Below are 20,050 nucleotides of genomic sequence, written 5' to 3'. Positions count from 1 at the left end.
ACACGCTGTGTTTGTACGGCTCGCAGTGCCATTGCATTGAAACACAGTAGCAATTTCAACTTAATGGCCTTCGTTGCTCGCAGCTCAAACTCGCAGCTCAAGCTCAATCAGATAGATGAAGTTGTTCGGTGTCTCGTTCGGCGCTATAGGAAAACATTTTCCAATGGTTTAATTTCAGATATGATTCGCCGTCGTAAAAGCAGCTACCAGCAGTAGCAGCAACAGCAGTTGCGACGAGTAAGAGAGGATCAATCAATAAACAAACACAGCCTAGAGGAGTCGGTGCTTCGTCCTGCTGCTTCGTTTCCTTGCGACACCGCTCGGTACCACCACTCAAGCAATCGTTAGTGTCATGGAAGCCCAACCAGGAACCACCACATTGTGACAGGGGCTTGTGACAGAGCTAAAGCGCCACAATTTACTATCCAATTACCCTCGCCCCGAGCAGGCCCAACACAGAAGCTCTTGAAGCGTCCAACGGAGCGTCGTCTGCTGGAGGTAGAAGCAAGCAGCAGCATTGGAGCACCCGTGTATTGGAAGTAGATAAATATTGTATCGTGTAACTCGTGGGCGCCTCCTACCGCATCTTCAAGACACTGTATAGCTCTTGTCTCATGTCGGTGTCTGTGTGTAGTTGACAGTGAAAAGAAAGCTCCGTAACGAATAGACACACTTCACATCATTAGCTCACATTCGATAAAAACTTCAACAGCAGCAGCAGTATTGCTTCTTCCACTACTACTACCATCACTACTACCTATATTATGTCGGACAATTCTCGAGTGACAGCGAGCCATGACTTTCGTCGCCTGAGCCAACAAACCGTCACATTCCTCTGACCACTTACGGCAAAAACGTACCGAAGAAGCGCCACGAGTCGATATGTCACACACAGCAAAATGCACGTTCTGTGGACGAGGGGTACACAATGTCTCTGTTCTGTCCTCTTCGCACTGTCATCGGAAACGTCCCCTTTTGGCCTCATTGAGTGGATGATCTAGCCGTTGAAATTGGTTCTTGGGTGTCGTAAAATGATTTGAGCTTCGGCTCATTCAACTCACGCGATCCCATCCCACTGGCGTTTCCGGTATACGGTATACAATGTTTTCTCCCCGCGTCTTACAGGGCTCTCTCTCTCTCCCTGTTGACCTCCGTAATAAGGCGATTGATTACTTTACGACTTTGCGCTGCACTACTGCTGCTTTACGGCTTTTTTTCCTCTTCTTTGGGGTTGATGTATCAAACCGAAATGGAGAAGAGCGCGAACAATCTTGGCTTATCAATTTCCTTCACGACAAAAGAGGGGCGAGCCGGCGAGTTCGTAATCGTTCGTAACTCAAATCACTGGAAGCCTCTCCCGCGATCACCTTCCCCGCGTCGGGCGCACAAACATTCCTGCCCAATTGAGTGGGCTCCCTCCGACACCGGGGCCAGAGGGGCCCAGACAAATAAAATATTAATTACCTCATCCATCAATTCACATTCCAACCACTTGGGCCAGTGTATTGGTGTGCGCAGTGTGGGTAAAGCCGCCGCAAGAGCCGCCATATTACATCATGGACGGCGCTGCGAGAAGGTTTCAATTCGACACGTTAAATTAATTCTACGGTTCACTTACAGCAGGCGCTGGCACTCCCTTGCTCTTGGAACGCTCGTAGAAAGACGATAACTTCTTGTTCCACAGAACTTCGACGATTAAATCCCTGCAACCGAGTAGGCTCACAGCGACGCACCACCGAAGGAAAAACTGTATCCTCCCGTCTGCTCCCAAAACAATGGTCCATTAACAGTTGCTGAAGGGTTTGCCTTCCATTTGCCAACCGTTCAAAGTTAATAAAAGTATTGATCCGGATCATCTCGTCAGAGCCACCGCCGGCGGGAAGGATAAGCGGGATAATAAAATCAAGACCCAAAGCCTCCCTCTCCTCTCCCTGTTTTCGAAAAGCTAAGAACAACGTCTGCCAACAGCGCACACCACATCCATCATGTTGGCATGAACGTCCCGCAGGAAAAGGCAACGACACAAAAGGGCACGGAGGAGGACGGCGTCGCCAAAATTTGCCAACAATTTTCCGGGTACGTCGTCCTTTCCTTCCCAAAGCTTCTTTTTTCCACCGGGTTGTAAAACCGACTACCTACTACTACTACAGGGCGCGGAGTTTAGCCCATTTTCATCGCCATTTCCATCGAAATGGCTAATAAAATTCTGCGTAGATATCCGGAGTAGCAGTGTGCCCGGGAGTTCCTCCGCTTACTCTCACATCGTCGGAGTTGAGGCACATGCCGGGCAAGACACGACACGCTTGTCATCGTTTTCGTCATTCTTCGTCCGGATATCCCATAAATCGGTAACGAACCGGGGGGGCGGGCGGTTAGATTGAAAACGAGCCCGGTTGGAAAACAATTTATTTTACCTCACCCGAGGGGGTAGTCACACTCTTCGGGCTCCGTGATTTAACCCCCGGGGCCCGAGAACACACCAAATGATGAGCAGAAGAACAAGGGGGAACAAAAGAAAAGCGTGCGCCCGCAGCAACACACACCACCCCACCACCGGAAGCTGTCGTAAAATGTTTCTTCATTAAACCAAACGCTTCGGACTATTAAATCCTTCTCGCCTCGTATATTTTACCAGAGAGGCTTCCTCCTCCCTCCCCACAACTCTTCCAAACAGTCCATTTCTCGCTTTTCACGGTGCACAACACGGAGGAGAAGCGCCATCTGCTATCTATCCTTTCGGGTTTCGGCCAATATTTGTGTTTGCTCACTCGCTTCAAACACTGCACGAGGCTGAAAAGGCGAAAACTTACTGGCCAAACAAGCCAACACCACACCAACGTCGACGAGACGCCGAGCCGAGGCGGCAACCATATTGCCAATTAATACAAAAGCCAAGCGAGAGCCGTCGAGGAGAGGGCCAAGAGGCCGCAAAAGCGTGGTTGGTGGAGGTGAGGAGACCTGACACGCTGACTGCTGGGACTTGGAAAACAGATTTTCCAAACAGCAAGCAGCTACTCCGGAGCAATGTCGTTTAATTCTGTATCCTGCTTTTGACACCCTCTCTCTCTCTCTCTCTCACTCTCCTGTTGGCACATTTTGTCCGACAAGAAGCTGTTGTTTGCAATGTGGTGGCGCGTTCACTTCAAAACCAAACCAATTCAGAAAAACCTTCAACCCACCCCTTTCATCCTGCACTCCAGGAAGGAAGAACACAATCCAAAATCTGTCCTTCTAATGCCCAGCAAAGACGGCCAGAAACCAGTGTGTGACACACTCGTTTACGAATGTCCTGAGACGCTCCTTCCGCCCCTTGATACTCTTGATTGTTCTTCCAACCTCTTTCCTGGCCCAATTTGTTTCCTCCACGACCGCTGGACGACTCCTACTGGGGCTTTGCTGGGCCACTCCTTGACATTTTCACTGTGGCGTAGAGTGTGTGTGTGTGTGTGTGTGTGTGTGTGTGAGTGTGGTATGTATGTTTATAAATTGAACACCACTCCTCGAAAGGACGACCACCACTTTGCGTGCCTTGCAGCCGGAGCAAATTCACCCTTGGCATTCTATTGCGACAGAACTTTTGCCGTAACGACGAACCCCATAAGCCCTCGCTGCACCGCGCCCGGCACAACACGACCCTTAAATTCTCATTTTCCTGCCCTCTTGAGGGAAATATAAAATGCTACATAGGCCATTCACAACCCTAGAGAGAGAGCGCAGCAAACCATCCCTCTTGTGGTGTGACCGTTTGGTCCTTCGAGTCTGCTATCCAGGACCTGAAGTAGGACCAGGACCTGGAACATACCGTACCATACCATCATCATCATTCAGCGCACGCACAACAGCGCCACCCCTTGGGCGATAATCTTTGCGCTAAATGAAATTAATTACCATCATAAGCAATATTTCATAACATATTCATTTACAGCCGTAACGAACCGCTACGCTACCCGTCCGTCTACCCGTGGGCAGAGCCCCCCATAGATGTATATGTATAGTTCCCTTCTAGAACCTTGCCGGTCCGGAGCAAAAGCAAAAATAAGCGACGAAGGCAGTGTATAATTATTTGTTCAAACATACGTTCTAACATTCATCATACGGCAACTTACATACACATGGTGGGGTGAGAGTGAAAGGATATGACGCTCGAGATCCTACTAACAGGGGCGAACGGTATGATGGATGGAATGATGAAGTGCTAAAGGAGGAGGGATGTACTATCCGTTTTTGCCCCTTTAAAAAAAACAAACTTCAGCGAAGAATCGCGTAACAACGACGGCCGATACCGAGTGTAACAGCGGAACGACGAACCTCTCCCTAGGTCCTAGAATGATATTCCAATATGGCATACGGTTCCATTTGTTGGAAACGCGTCAAACGGTGCAGACCAAGCGCAAACACGGCCACGCTTCCATCCCTTGCCGAGGAAGACTATTCACAGATGAGAAACGCTCTCTACAGCGGTGATGATGATGATGATGATGATGGTGACGATTATAATGATGGTGATGAGGGTCCAAAAACAGGCCCAAAAAAGGGGTAACAAAAAGGGGATGGAGCGCGCCGACGACGACTGCAACAGACCGTGTAGCCGACGCTGCGCCGTCGCCAAACCGAACCAAACGAGCGCGTAACCGTTTAGCGCCCCCAAAAGGACGATGTTTATTAAACTGCTTACATCTACTTAATAACATTAACACAACAATCAAACCGATGACGGCACAATAATGCGCGACCCGGGACGAGCCGGTACGGACGGTACACTACAAGCGCCCGAGAGAGACATTAAACCTTTCTCACTGGAGCAGAATGTGTGTATGATGATGATGCACACACACACCTCTGTGTGTAAAAGGTACGACGACGAGTGGATGGGTGGGTGTTTTATCGATCGAACAATAACGAGAGGTGTCTGTGTAACGACACATTCGATATGAGAACGATGCTGTGCCGGTCGGGCCCCGGAAACGGTACACGGAAATATGCAGTTACGACGTTCCCCCAACGGTCGATTTCCATCATGGCCGGTGTCTCGGGTGAAGCATCAGATTATAGCGTGTGCGCGGCGAACGGGCCTCGTACCGAAAAGGCGTCAGTGCCGACAACGCAACAACACACTCTATCGTCATCCGCTTCCGCAGGGATATAACATTCCGAAACAATTTCCGACACCGAAAGATACACAGAGAGAGAGAGATAGTGAGCAGAGCACAGGGTGTACCTGTGCGGGAAAGGTAGTGAGGCAACAATCTGTTCGTTAGTTAGGGAATAGGAATATGTCCTCTTGCTCTATACCTGTGCAGTGAGCTACAGCCGGTGAGCACATCTTGTAAGGTTATTGGTTTGCAACAAAAAATGAAACAAATACTCGTTACAGTTCGTTGCCCAATCATCACGAAGCCATCGACATCTGAGATGTACAAAAACCTGTCAAAAGAAGACCCATATAAACTCAACCTAACCTCAAATTGAACGCGAAATTGAGACCATTACTGAGAGGTAACGACGACAGACCGCCACAGCAGCAGCAGCAGCGAACTGTAGCGAATACGAAACAAAGCAAAACCCACAAATCAAGCGTTCCAAGGTTCTCCAAAATCCTTGGAGACGAAAACTATCAAATCCAATCGATTCGGGTTGGCGCACCAGAAGGGATAAAAGTGGCCACAAGGGACCGACAATGTGGAATCCTTTGCAGGGAAAGCTCTCTATCATTCGAACCTTGTCTCTCGCCGTCTTTTGAGGTTAGAGATTTGTAGAGAATTAGTTCACCTCTGAAATCTGGCATCGTCCTCCAGTCACTGCGCACGAAACCTGTCCCTGATGTACCTCGACCAATTTCGTTACCATCACAGCTCATCCTTTCCTTTTTGTGTCCTTTTGTAAAGCGGATGTCGTGACCCTTTTGTACGACACTCGGAACAGGTCAAATGCAGTCATTGGAGACGGTTCGTGCAGAGAGATCTTCTTCCCAAGGTTTGGTAGCAGCTGCTTTATCCCATACAAATTCGCGTACCATCATCAATTGCTGGGTACGAGAGATAACTTCAACCGGCGATGGTGAATATCTTCGGATCTAATATCCTTCGGGTGTCCCACACACACAGTAAGTGCGCTGGATCTAGTGTAACCCCTACACCATACAGAAAACCGTTCCTTGCTCTAAGGTACTCTCGCCAACTCTATCGATATCACAAATTCCACTATCTATCGCTTCATCACCATCATCATCAGCGTCATCATCATTCCGTCTCGGTCCTCAGGTCCGGTCGATAAAGTGGTGAAAATAGCGGAGTCATATAAAACCATTAACCAACCAACCAACCAACACACCAATCCGACGGCTTCCGATACCAAAAGAAAGGGCCCCGAGCGCACAGGAAAGACTTCGATTTCTGCCAACTGCTCAACGTGCAACAATTCCAACACAAAGACCGTCGTCGTCTTCCTTGCTGCAGAAAGGGAAGAAAGGTCGAATACAATGCGGTACACCTTCCTCCACATCCATTCCCTGTAAGGCCTTCGCAAAGGAATGGAAATGGTTGCCTCTTTTCTGGTCACCGTTCGATGTCGTACGTCGATTAAGTTTTCGACACGGTTAGTTGCAATCCGGCACATGTGTGTTTGTGTGTGTCTGTACCATGAGCCGATTGTTGAGGTGCAGTGATGGTGGTGGTGGCACGACATGGCAATTGTGACGCCATGGCACGCGATGAAAGCGATGAGTAAATTAAACACGCTCAAACACGCCATTCGGGACGACTACGGGACGGGAAGGAGGGAAATTGGTTTGGCTAATTGAATGGACACAGTAAGGGAGAACCCCATATTTCGCTCAGCATGGAGGAGCATCGACAGAATAATGGCCGTGCACGATAAGGATTCCCATCTCCAGGGCAGAGGCACTGCTGCTGAGGATGAGATCCCAAAAGGCCCAAAAGGATATTCAGCACAGTCCACCAGCAAACCTACCTTTTCTTCCAGTCTCAGCCGCACGTCGTCGTGTTTCTAAGATCATGACAGCTAGCAAACCGAGCGATAGCAACAACAAAAAACTGTTACCCCAAACACACGCACACACACACCGGTGCTGTGGAAAAACGTGAAAATTGGATAAATATTGACACTGGGTGTAAATCGTTCCTAAAAACCACTCTCTCTCTCGCTTGCTACCTTTCGTTTGCTACACAGCACAACCGGTGGGTTCGACAATTACATCAATCACTGTAATCACATCCGTCAGAGGGATCGTGCACACACACACACCGGCCGACCCGGATCCGTTTGGGTTGGGTGCACGTCGACGCAAGAAGGATGAGAGAAAATCCATTCCATCCGGAACCAAAACCCAAGGGGACCACCTCCTGCTTCTATCTATCTCGCCCTTTCGCACTCTGTCTCTCGTCGAGGAAAATACCATTGTGAGGGTAAGAGAGAGAGCAAGCAAGCAAGCAAGCAGAAAAAAGAACCAAGTCCCACAGAGAGAAGGTTCATCATCGCCCATTTTGCCACAAAATACTTCCCGCTTCTTGCACGCCAACTAGATCAGAGGCTGTACACACGTTGGGGGATAACAGACAAGTAGGAGCAGGATAGGGGAAGGATGGCGGGATGAACGCCGAAATGGCAGGCAGAAATGTCCCCCACACCAACCGCCTTCGCTTTCCCTTTCAAGGACCGAGAGAGGTTTACGACAGAAAAGAACACGGCTCACTGGAATTGAAAGCATATTTATCCTCTTTTCTACGAAAAAGGTTCTCCTCCTCCAAAAGCCCGGCTTGGAAGAGCAGGAAGCATACGGGGCAGGTACACAAGCGAGCGAGCGAGAAAGTGCCTGTGCCGTGTTGAAGGGAACACGCAAGCAAAAAAGGGCGCCCCTCCAACAACAAAAAAAGGCGAGGAAAAAAGTGGAACCAACGAGCGGTAGCGCAATCGTAGCAGTAAGGGGCGAATATCCATGGATCCACCAGCGTCAAGCGCCCTCTATGCGAATATACAACAGACCCCTCCCCTCCACCTTGCTCCACAGGTCACCCTTCCCCCGAACCACCAACCGCGTTTTGGAGTCAACTCTTTCTCGTCGCACACAACACGACTGTGTGCGCCCCCCTATCGGCCCGGGGTGTATTTGCTTTGCTCAGCCGCGTTATACGGTTGTGGCAACAAAACCCCCGGAACACACACTCGCTTGGATGAACCTGCTGACGTGAGAGCATGATGAGGACGCTGATGTACGCGGAAAGGTGGTGGACGGAGAGGGAGCACGGGGATCCGTTTGAGCACGGTTGAGTTTGGATAAAGGTGTGATAAAGGAAAGCAAACAACTGCTAATTTTTCCGACCGGTACACCACCACCACCAGGTACCACCCACCTTCCCCGACCACTCCATCATCTCCCCATTCCTTCCCCCCCCCCCCCCCCCAGCACGTGGGAATGAGAAGGGAGAAGGGTGTAGGTTCTACGGTCCTTCGAATTTATGATGCTCAACAGAAGTCTGCACCGTACACTTTTTCGCGGCGGCCGTTTGTGAGGTTAGAGAGAGAGCCCTTTCGGGCACACACCGGTGTACACCACACGCAAGCAAATCGCCCGGGTGGTATTGAATAATGGATTTTCGAAAACTTGTGCACCACTACTGGATAACCCGCGTGCAAGGGTGTTTTTGCTAGACGTTAGTGCTTTCCGACGCTGTCAAATAGTAGGCAAGCAAAAGAACAAAAAAAAACTGGAGCACATGTTAGATATTGTTCCAGAGCATGGAGTGAGCGAGAAACAGTGCCGGACATCGGACATCGTACCCACACCCCAGTACTAAGAAGTGAAGCATTCGAGACATGATAGCTCAGTTTTTTCTGTGTGTGTATGATGGAAAATTCATCACAAACACACCAAACTGTCAAGTGAATCGGCGAATCCGGTAGCGCACGTTTGATGCGATCTATTTTCTGCCCCTAGATTGTCTGTGAACTGTGTCCGCTTCGTTTTAGTGGCCACACCGATGTTCGAAAAACCAAAAAAAAACTATCATCATCCTAGTTGGAGCGCATCCTATTGCATTTTTTTCGCACTCTCTTCCTGCATTGGGAAACGCGCATTCGATAGCAGAGTCGAGGGAAAAGAAAAGCGACACGCCAAATGTGCCTGATGGAAAATTAAGCGCTACCGAAAGAGAGCATAAACACCGTCTCCTCCTCCCTAGAGCCGGCAGTGTTCAATCAACTGTGCATTAGCCCTGCGTGTGTGGGTGTTGTGTTGTCGTCGATGTAGATTGCTTTTCCTGTCCTTCCAAAAAAAAGCCTCCTCCTCGTGTACGTGTTTTGGGTTGTGTATCGCCGAAATCCGATTCCGAAGGAAAGGTGATGATGATGATGACGACCAGCGACGATAAAATCCAGTCTGCTGTCGATGATGCTCGCTTCAAAGACGCAACCAACACGGTGGTGCGCACAGAGAAAACAAGATAATCCTTCTCTCGGCGATGGTGGTCGTGGTGGCCATAAGCGACGAACGGACAAAGAAAATGGGGGAAAACACGTACCGGTAACAAAAAACGCTCGCTGCGAAACAATCGAAAATGCGTCGCCTGGACACGCGGTGTGGAATATCTGAAGGAAGAAAGAGAGAGAGAGAGAAAAAACACGTTAGTACGCAGGAAAATGCTCATCCTTTTGGGGGAGGGATATCATTTTGGAATAAAGAAGCAGCTCGCTTTCTCCTCTCACGTTTGCTCTAACCTCCTAATGAAGTTAGCGGCACGATGTGTGTTAGATGAAGCACTCGGAAAGCTCTGATTTAAGGCCACACAAAAAGAGTTGCAACTAAATTCGGCCACTTGGTGAAGCTCCGACCCGAGAGCCGCACAAGGGACGAACGAAGTTAAGCCCTGCTTAAGGAGTAAAAGCCAATCCCAAAGCTCATCCCTGTGTGTCCATTCTCTGTATACCAAGGGAAACAAACAACAATGAAAACAAAAACGCTCCCTTCGTCACTGAACGGGACACACGATGGCATCGATCGATGGGAGCACTCAAACACAACAGATATGCACGCAGCACCGCTCGTCGGAGTCGGATGGAAAAGACGGACGGGGATCCAAGAGTTCGTCGACGTCGTCCTTAGTCGTCCTTCGTCCCGTACAGAAATACGCACACACACACAAAGCACACGCGTGCCAAAACGGATTCCCCGACGGTGAAAAAGAGAGAGAGTAAGAGAGAGAGGTCGGTTCGCGCCCGTCCGCCCATGTGAAAACACTTTATTTAAGCAATTTATTCACTTCTCGTCGTCGCGGCACTTTACATTTTTATTCATCGACCACTTCACACACCAACCGACCCTCCTCGTGTACCTACCCCTCCCTCACCTTCCCCCTTGAGCTTCTGTCCCCGAAATGGCAGAACGAGCGAGCGAGATGCAACAAAAGAGGAAAAATAAGGACGTAAAGAACATCTTTCTCTCGCTCGCTCGCTCTGTCTCTCTCTACTAATGGGGCCGCGTGTACCGACCCCGACCGAAGTGCGTGACCGGATAGGGAAAATCTGACCCCCCCCCTTACCATCCCGTCTCGTTCCCCACTCGTGAAAAATCCCCTTCTGGTGGGTCACACACTGCCCATAATCCTGGCTTTTCACCCTTATCGCTCTCTCCCTCTCTCTCAGTGTGCGCGCCATCATTTTCATCCTCTCGCCTGTCTCACTCAAACACACGCAGTAGCTTCCTCTCTTTCTATCTCTCACAAAAAGGTGTGCACCAGGGGGGCAATTGGTGAGGAGAGATCGGAAAATCGGCTTTTCCTTTGGCGATGTTAGCGCGGCGCACGCGTGCCATTTTGCCTTTTGCCGGATAAAACATTGAGCAAATCCTCGTGCCGCGGCTCTGTGTGGGGCCATATGTCTTTCACCCTACGATGGCTTTTGTAGCAGGCTGCCTTGTGTGTGTGTGTGTGTGTGTGTGTGTGTGTGTGTGTGTGTGTGTGTGTGTGTGTGTGTGTGTGTGTGTGTGTGTGTGTGTGTGTGTGTGTGTGTGTGTGTGTGTGTGTGTGTGTGTGTGTGTGTGTGTGTGTTTGTCCACTTTCATGCTTTAGTGGCGCCAGCGCGAGCGAGAGGATAACAAATGGCAAGGGAGGAAAAAACGAGAAGCAATTTTCGATTGTGCGTGCTCGTGTTCGTGAACGACAGATTTACCGGAACAACGACCGTGGGGAGGATTTTTTTTTTTGGTTTTTGGTTTGGTGCGCTAGCGGGATGTATAGGGCAACAGCAGAAGGGAACACCAACCGACCGATCTCTCACACACATACACACAGCAGACATTTTCATTGGACGAGGTGAAAATGCTGGCCAATTGACCGAAAAATATTCCAAACATAAGCACTCTTGACAGCAATCTTGAACAGCAGAGAGAGAGAGAGAGAAAGAGAGTGAGATGGGGAAGTAAGAAACGCCGTGGCAGTGATTTTTTACGCTCCTCTTATGCCCTCCTTCATCTTGACTGATTCAATAATAATACAGACAATTTGAAGAAATCCCATTAATCTCTGTCTGTCGGACCAGCTATAACAAAAAAACTCCCCTCGGGAGCACAGATTGAGCATCTCTTGCGCAGCTTCTTATCAAAGGCTGTAAAAAAAATCATAATGCTTCTAGAAACTACCGAAGAACTGTTTTAATATTTAAACGACTGTTAACCTCTCCACCGCTTAACCTTTTCGCAGTGATAAGAAATTAATCATTGACTTTTGCTACACCAGAGCTAACTGATTTTTGAGACATTAAAACCGTCCTCGATTTTACGTGTTTTTTCTGCGATCTCTCTCAGTACGGCATCAGACCCATCTCCTCTTCCGAGGATCCATCAAGCACGCGTTATGATTTGCTTACTCTCTGCCCCCCTCCGGATGACAATTCTACCATGAAATCAATTTCACGGCAAGCAATCGTCCCATTGGTACAATTTGCGCAGCATGGCAAGCAGCAAATGGATACCAATCAATTGGTTCATCTCCTTATTGGTGGCGCGTTCGTAGCAACGGCGGCATTAGTCTACCGACCGTGACGTCAATCGGCCACCAACGACGGCAGCAGTGGAGCTAATATTGAGAGCCAAATTAAATTTACCTCAGCACAAAAGTTAATCACGCGCGACACACTCACAAATCTGCACACTTGAGATGCTTTCTTCCCCCCAAGACGCATAATCGCAAACGGCACAACAAGGTAATACAATAAATTATTTAAAAAAGTCGCCAAAAAGTTATTTTAAAACCGCTTCCACCGAAGGTAATAAGGGGAAAAAGCAGCTGCCGGCATCATCATCATTTGCCCACGCCGTCAGCCTATGGCAATGGCAATACGGTTGCAACATACAAAACATTCATCCATGCCCCAAAAGTCCCAACCAGAGCGCTGATCCCTTCGGGCAGAAGAATCCAGCGCAAATTAGAGTCGGTGTGATGCTCACCCGGGTGCAGCCGTCGGTCCATTCGCCGTGAAAGTGGCCCGCCGGGCGCAAGTTCATTTCCGCTTGCGAACTGCGAACTTCGTTGCGCCGTGCGCCAACTTTCGGGCTGCTGCTGCTGCTGGTCGGAAGTCATCTGCACCGAATCCATCATCCATTTTTGCTTTCTAGGGTGAAGGTTTTGGCAGAGAGCACCAAAAAAAAAAAATGCTACCCAATCTCAACGGTCAGCCGCCGGGAACAGTCCCATTTAATCATCATCATTTCAGTGCCAGCGGGTGAGACAGCCAGATTTTTCGTTTTCTTTCGTCCGAGTTCCCGAGGGTGCGAAGAAAGTCCGAAACCTCCGGCACGACCACCGTTGGGTGAAGAATCTTTGAAGTTGTTTACGTTTGCTTCATTTATTTCATGGTACATTTTTATGTTGTTGAATTTTAACAAACGAATAATGACTCACAGTGACATTTTCCGTTTTTAATTGCAGGAATGTGTACTTAAAAAAAAAACCCACCACGAGAGCAATAAGGACATTGTGGCGCAAAAAGTGTTTTGTTAAGGCTGACACCAATTATGGTCCATAAAAGGAGTGGAACAGGACAGAAGGATCCAGTCCGGCTGTAACCAAAACTCATCAAACATCATCAAACCACACACCCAGGCACCACACATGTGCCCCCTTTCTTGTGCTCCAAAACTCGCGCGCATTCTTTCCTCGGCGCATCTCCAATAACGGCGGCTTCACATTCTGGCCCCAATACAAAAGGCGTGAGACACAGGTAATTCCTGACCGAAACGAAAAAAGAAGATGTCAGCAGCTACACTCCAGGAAGTACCTTTTCCCAAAATTCGAGGACCTCTTCTTCAAGGATTTTTGGTCGTTTTACAAAAAAGGACATTCTATCGTAAGCAGGAGGACAGGGGGCAAATGCACGGAGAAGAGTCAAAATTGCCCACCCAGCAACAATACCCAACTGGAGAACAACAACAAAAAACCCCCCGAACAATTACAGTCATGTGACAGGTGCGGCGACAGCATTCAGGTCACGAGACCTATACAGGATCTTTGGGCTCTTCTTGAAGGGCAGAAAACCCTGGAAGCACAAGAAGCACAATGAAGCGTGCCATCCTCTCCTGTGGTTCGCCCCTCGCCGGAAGCACCGGAAAAAGATTATCTATAAAAAAAGTTGCCCTTTTTGCGCCTTTCTTAATCGACACACGGTAGCTACGGCGCCGCCAGTGGAGAGGTGGCGAAGACGACAGCGGTATCCCATTAACGATGGACGCAGTCCAACTGACGCACGAAGAAGGTTCCACCACACAGAAGAGACAGACGGGAACGTGCATGGGTTGTTGAACGGAATCAGAAGTGTGATGTCATTTGCGGCGAACGAAAAAAAGCACGTGGAAATAAACACATACCAAACCCTGAGGTGGAGACACATACACAACTTTCTTCTGTGGCCGGTTTCCAATTGCCGGAGATCCTTTTTGGCAGGTACATTCATGTTGGAACCTTTTGGGAAGTCATTTGTGAGCTACAAAAAACATCCATTTCAACGCGCATTGGCGACGATATGTGTCCACCCTTTATACACACACAGAGAGATACACATTTAAACGTCCCTTATTCGTTTTTATCGTGCCCAAAAAGGATATCATGTTTCCTGGGTGTGCGCTGCACACAATCATTACACTTTTTCGCCTGTGTGCTGCACAGCGCAATTGGCAACAAGGAATCAAACCCAACCAAAAGCCAAAAAAAAGAGGCAACCATCCTGCGCAAAACGGACTCACCACAATGACCTGTGCACAGGCACACAACACTCATGGGCACAACTGTGCTCGGGGGTCGTGTTGAATTCACATTTGTTGAATATCTCCCGATTGAGGGGAATTTTATGATTCCCATGGTTGTCCTCTTTTCTTCTTTCGAGCGGGGCCATGTTGGGCGACTCCAGAGCGGCGCGGATGTTCTAACGGGCCACTTTTACCAAGCCTTTCATTTCCTTTCGCTCACTCGCTCACTTCTGGTCAGGCAGGATTGGGGGGGGGGGGATGTGTAGCAATATACACTATTATTATCACCGCCACCGACCGACTGACCGGAAGAACGGAAGGGATAGTAGCGGAAAGAATGGAAGCAAAAACCCCGTTCGCACCGGTAGCGGGAAACCTGACACAGGCGCAGAGAAGAGAGGAGTACACACTAAACCGCGTGCCCAAGCAGAAGCAGCTGCTGGTAGCATTAAAAATGAGGTTATTTTACGAACTTTTAACACCGAAACTCCCATTGCCAGATGGCGATAGGGACAGCGAGAAAGAGAGAGGAAGATGAGGCGAGACCGGAACGGAATTCAGTGGTCAACCGAAACAACCAGAGGACCATTTTTCGAGTCATGCTCGACACACAGGTCCAAATTACAGCAAAAAAAAACCTGGTGAATCCCCTCAACTCCACTTAGCACTACGCACACTACACGCCACATCCTGTGTGAAAGCCCAACAGCCCAGTCCCTTATCAGCTTTCCTGCTTGCCTTTTTCACTCTCTTTCTCTCTCTCTCTCTCTCGCATACTCACACCGTCTGTGCAAGTAGCCCTGCTGCAGGGGTAAGTGATTGGCAAAGTGCCCACACACACAACTGGCAAGTTTTCATGTTCCTGGGCGCAAATGGGGTGGGGGGGGGGCTTTCCTTTTTTTTCTTTGGCAAGAAGCGGAAAAGGTGAGGTGGTTTTGGCAACAGCTCACCAACAGAGGGAGAGAGCACACAAGGCGCCGCCCGCCCCGCGCCACCGCGGACAGCGCAGCAGGTATTTGTTTTATGGACACTTAATTTGACTCCTTCGTGTTGAACACTTTCAAGTCCCCTTGTGTGCTCAGTGCCCCGTGATAGGACAGGACGAACGGTGGCGAAAGGGATGAAGAACGGGGCCTTTTTTCTGGCAGACACAGACCAAAGAGTCAACAGTGAGAGACCTTTGGCCTTTTTTTTTGCAATGTGGCTGCGCTGATGGCCTTTTTGCCCCCTTTTGGCAGGTTTCCCGGGTTGGCCCGTAGAGCGCTATCATGAGGCTCTTCTTCTTTTGCCAATAAAAATGAAAGACACACACACTGACACACACGCGAAAAGGGCATCAGGGGAGACCTTTTAAGTCGGGAGATGGGGCCATGACTGTTTTACATTTATTGTCATGTAATGTTAAACTGTTTGATCTCCCTCTCTCCTTTCTCTTTTTCGCTGTGCCCTTTTTTTGCCTTGTGCATATTTAATGAGTTCGGGACGATATTGGTCGGTAATTTGTAGTTTTTAACGCTCCGCTGTGCCCATTACATCGAATTGATTTGAGAAAGGGAAGGAAAAAAAGAGTTGACCTAGTTCTAGGGAACATTAAATATTATTTAACTATTTCTTCTTCTTTTTCTTGTCCCATTGTACAAACCAAACCAATATGTATCCCCCCGCACAACAAACGTTGCTCAGTGTAATTATAATGGTAGCAGAATAAATGTATTCCTGCATAGAGAGCGTAAATCGATAGTTTGGTCCACTTGAGGTTTTGTCTCTAACCAGCGTTGCGTCACCGTCGCGCTTTATCGTCTGTACTAAGCGGCGAAGTCAAACCTCGTTCGTTATTTCTGAACCAGTACTCACTTTCTCGGCATGTTCGTGCTTTTAGCATGGATGGAAAATGTAGTATGATGTTAATTTGACGTTTGGTAACTTAATTGCTAAAGCTATTTTACAGAATCGACATGCACACAACACATTTGCCTTTTTTAAACCCACTCTATAAAACAGCCACCCATTTTCGGTGTTTTATTTGAGCAATTTTATAACATCGATTGCCGTACCACACCGTACAGGACCCACACCGGCCATGGCACAATCGCTATTCCTTCGTCCTTAACCCAACCGAAAAATTGATACTGTAACTGTTCGGTATGTTCCCTTATCACGTACCGCATGCTAGCTAAAGCATGTGATGGCGCGCGCGACCCGAGTCGTTAACTTCCAGCTCACAATTATAGGTATTAAGATCAATTTGGCTTCCCGTCCCTTCCCTTCTGGTTAGCACAGAACTTCGGCAGAGAGCGGCACCCATTTACCTTTTTAGCCGTCAGAAACCATTACCCTTGGTCGATGTCGGGTTCGGCTTTCATTCACACGAAATCGCGCGTGCGAGCGCGCTACCTTGCCTAACTTTCTCCCTCGGGGGCTACACATAACGACATACAAAACCGCCCAGACACGAAACGCCGGTTCCCTAAACCACTCGCCGTCTGCGGACTCACACCGCTTGGGCTGTATAATACACACCGCCTGGGTAGTACACACTGCGCGAGAATACACTTCCTCTAATTATGCACCGTTCAATGTTTATTACACCCTTGAGTGAGTATGCGCCCGAGCTACCGACGGATACGGGGCAGCCAGTTGTATCGTAAAAAAAGCGAACGGTGGCCAAATAAAACACACGCCACAGCGCAGGAAATGGCCGTGCTTGCTCTGGCAGCCAATTCCCTCCCGGTGCGAGAGGTTGCCGGTTGGTTTAGGCCCGCCCGAAAGAGGCCCGTTTGAGCCAAGCCAAGAGTATCTCACACGCCGAAACACACAACACCGGCACCCTTCTTCCCCGCTCTACCACCGACCAGAGTCGTTTGCGTCTTGCCGCACCATTAGCCAACTATTTCAGTGGTATAATTTCTGTTTAACTACCGCTCGTTTTATTTCATTTAACGATCAACCGCGCCCGGACGACAACGCTCGCACATAACAACTCACTCAGGGTCATTGAAAAGTCCCCCCCACCGCTCGTGTGTGGTGGTGGTGGTGATTACTGGCCACCGTTTGGGGTTTTATAAAACAGGGGAGAGTTTGATTGGTCTCTTAAAAATCGCTGAAAACCCCAGCACAGGACCAAGGACCAGGTGATCCGCCGGGAGGGAGTCCCTCGGTCTCTCCGCCTTTTCAGGCGGCGTCGCTGTGGTGATAAAATCCCCGTGATCGACAATCCGTCCACTGTCTGTCTGCCAGTAATCTTAAGCGCTGTGAGAACCAATAAACACACCCATCGACACCCAGACGGCAGGACAACTACCGTGGTCTGGATTGAATTTTGCACCGATCTCTTTGCCAATGTCGCACAACAACGCGGAAAGGAGTAGAAGAGAGAAAACAATTTTAAACCGGCCCAAGTGCTACCTGCAGTGCCGCAGAAACTGTCATCGCCTTAATCGGTTTCGTTTTATTACACCTACATTAATCACCATTAAATCCGATCGACAAATTAAGGGTGTACGTGTTTAAGGTACCGAGGGCGTGGGTTAACTCCCGCGTCCATTTACCGCTTATCAAAAAGTGGCTTGAACCATTACGATAATAAAACACTACTCAAGTATCCGAACATTTAGGGGACTGATAACGCAAAAGCCCACTAACATAAATCTCTTACCCTCAGAGCTGCTGAATAAAAGTGACAAATAAAACAAATCTGAAAGTAAGACTTTAATTGGGGATGGGGTTTTGGGCCTAGCACATGCAATGTGATAACAGCGGCCGTGCAGTTGTACATCAACCGTGCACACAGTGTAGAATGATAAGGTTTATTACGAATTCTGTGGCAATACTGTAGGAAAGATTAGAGCAGAATGATCATAGAAGTAGTTAGTTCTAGTTAACAAGAGGATGAATTCTGCTCCAAACTGGGTGATGCCATATCTTAAGCCTAAGTCAAACAAAAGCTCCACCATAAAATCCATCATATAAGCGATTACGGATTACAACAGAATGTAACTATGGTAGTATTTATCAAGTAGCTAGGTAAATAGCCATCAGTAGTAGCTCATCTAAATCTATGAAACGCCACAAATAAACCTATTTCTTTCGAAGTCTTGTCGAACCTACGAGTTTATAGTGAAGTTTTATAGTGAATGAAATAACCACTGAGTAGAGAGAGAGTTAAATTAGAGCAGAGATGTTAGAGTCACAAGCTAAATCTTAACCACACTCTGTAAGCATCATGCAAAACTACGGTGAGTAAGTTGCTCATATAATCAACAAAAGTTGAGCGTTATTCAACTCAAGATTTAACTGACATCGAATTCGTTCTCTCACGATACAGATAGCTGTATCCATTAATCGATATTCAACTCTGAAAGAGTTATTGCACTTTCGAAAACTTTGAATCACTATGAACGAGCTGCTGACCGACATCGAGAGATGAATCAATCAAACACATATCTAGATTGAACTCTCAACGAAGTTATTTCTCTCATAAATCACAATTGTGTAAAATCGGCTCCTTGTGGTGGTTTATTGGAACTCATTCGTTTCTAAGATTTAATTCACTCACTCATTTTGATTCCATAAGTACGTCATTCAAGTTTACTCATGATGTTTAATGTCCTCTGCCTGAGACCACTACTTACAAGGTGTTGTGGTGTCCACTTGAGCTGTCCCACTAAACGCGGCAAATTTCTCGCTATCAACTGACGACGCGGTGGGGTGTCCCAATGGTCAATGTTAAACTGTTGGGACGCTCAAGAGGCTACAATTTACAATTAGCCTTCGGGGCTCGCCTAATCTAGAGAGTGCTCTTAACGTAAACTCAACAACAACACAGCAGCCGTAGTAGCAGAAGAAGAATAACAACAATTCCTCACTACCATATAATCAAGGCCCATATAAATACCGTATCACAGCGCAGGGGCGCACCATATTAACCCCCCCTCTTGGAAACGGTAGCTGCACATGTTGCAATCAAGCACCAGAGGAAAAACCATCAAAATCAATGGCTCAAATCACGTATGGCGCCTGCCAACACGCCCGCCCGCCCACCCGGGCGGTGGTAAGTGTAATAGTCAATTATTTCCTCGCCGAATTACACAGCTACAGCACAGTAATTCCATACCACCCCCATCATTACACGCGGCCAGTTGTTGCTCGGTGACACCGGCACACGCGTCCCACCGTAAAGTGCAATGGTTTGAATGGAATTGAGGTGAGGTGAATTGAGGGGCAAGTGTTTGAAAACGGGAGCGTGGTGTTAAGTGGCCCAAAATCAATTGCACTGATCACTATCACCGTGTGCTAGAGCCCAGTGTGTGTGTGTGTGTAGCATAACATGGGGTAAAGGTGGAGAAGATGGCAATACAGATGGAGTGCCTTTTTTACGCTCGTAATCTCTACATCAACGTTTTACTGCTACTCTCTTGCGCACGCTCTCTCTTTCTGTGTTTGCGAAAACTCGTTGGACATTCACATTCGCGGCACTCCCGCAACCCTCCCGCAACGGCCCTCTATGGCTCGGTGGGTAGTTTACACCGGGACTAATGATGTTGTTGATGGTCTGCCCTGCTGCTCGGGTTTAGCCGTGAGCTCAGGAGGCAAGGTGTTAGCCCTACACGCCGGATTTGCATCGGGGCAAACACAACGCCGTTTCCAACAGTTGTCTACCCGTCACACCTCTCCTCCTCTGGGATGGCTTTTCCGCACTCCGTTTTCATTATCTGGGAATGTGTTCAAAGGGAATGGGCGATTCGCATTTGCGATAACATAAGGTTGTGTGAATCTGTGCTCATATAAGGGAGGTTCCTC

General features: G+C 48.4%; 1 protein-coding gene across 22 annotated transcripts in view; it reads right to left on the bottom strand.

Moving 5' to 3' along the window:
* Window positions 1-20,050, bottom strand: part of LOC1277259 (trithorax group protein osa) — a 109,099-nt gene that overhangs the window by 68,548 nt on the left and 20,501 nt on the right. Inside the window, exon 3 of one of the 22 annotated variants that reach the window (XM_061643210.1) lies at window positions 9,537-9,603. The exons of the other annotated variants lie outside the window; for them this stretch is intronic. The gene's annotated coding sequence lies outside the window, so the exon portion shown is untranslated. The remainder of the gene's footprint in view (window positions 1-9,536; window positions 9,604-20,050) is intronic. 22 annotated transcript variants of the gene reach the window in all.

The sequence above is a fragment of the Anopheles gambiae genome, chromosome 2 (assembly GCF_943734735.2).
Source record: "Anopheles gambiae chromosome 2, idAnoGambNW_F1_1, whole genome shotgun sequence".
NCBI lineage: Eukaryota > Metazoa > Arthropoda > Insecta > Diptera > Culicidae > Anopheles > Anopheles gambiae.
Note: the sequence above shows the minus strand (reverse complement) of the source record. Positions and strands in the feature narration are given on the sequence as shown.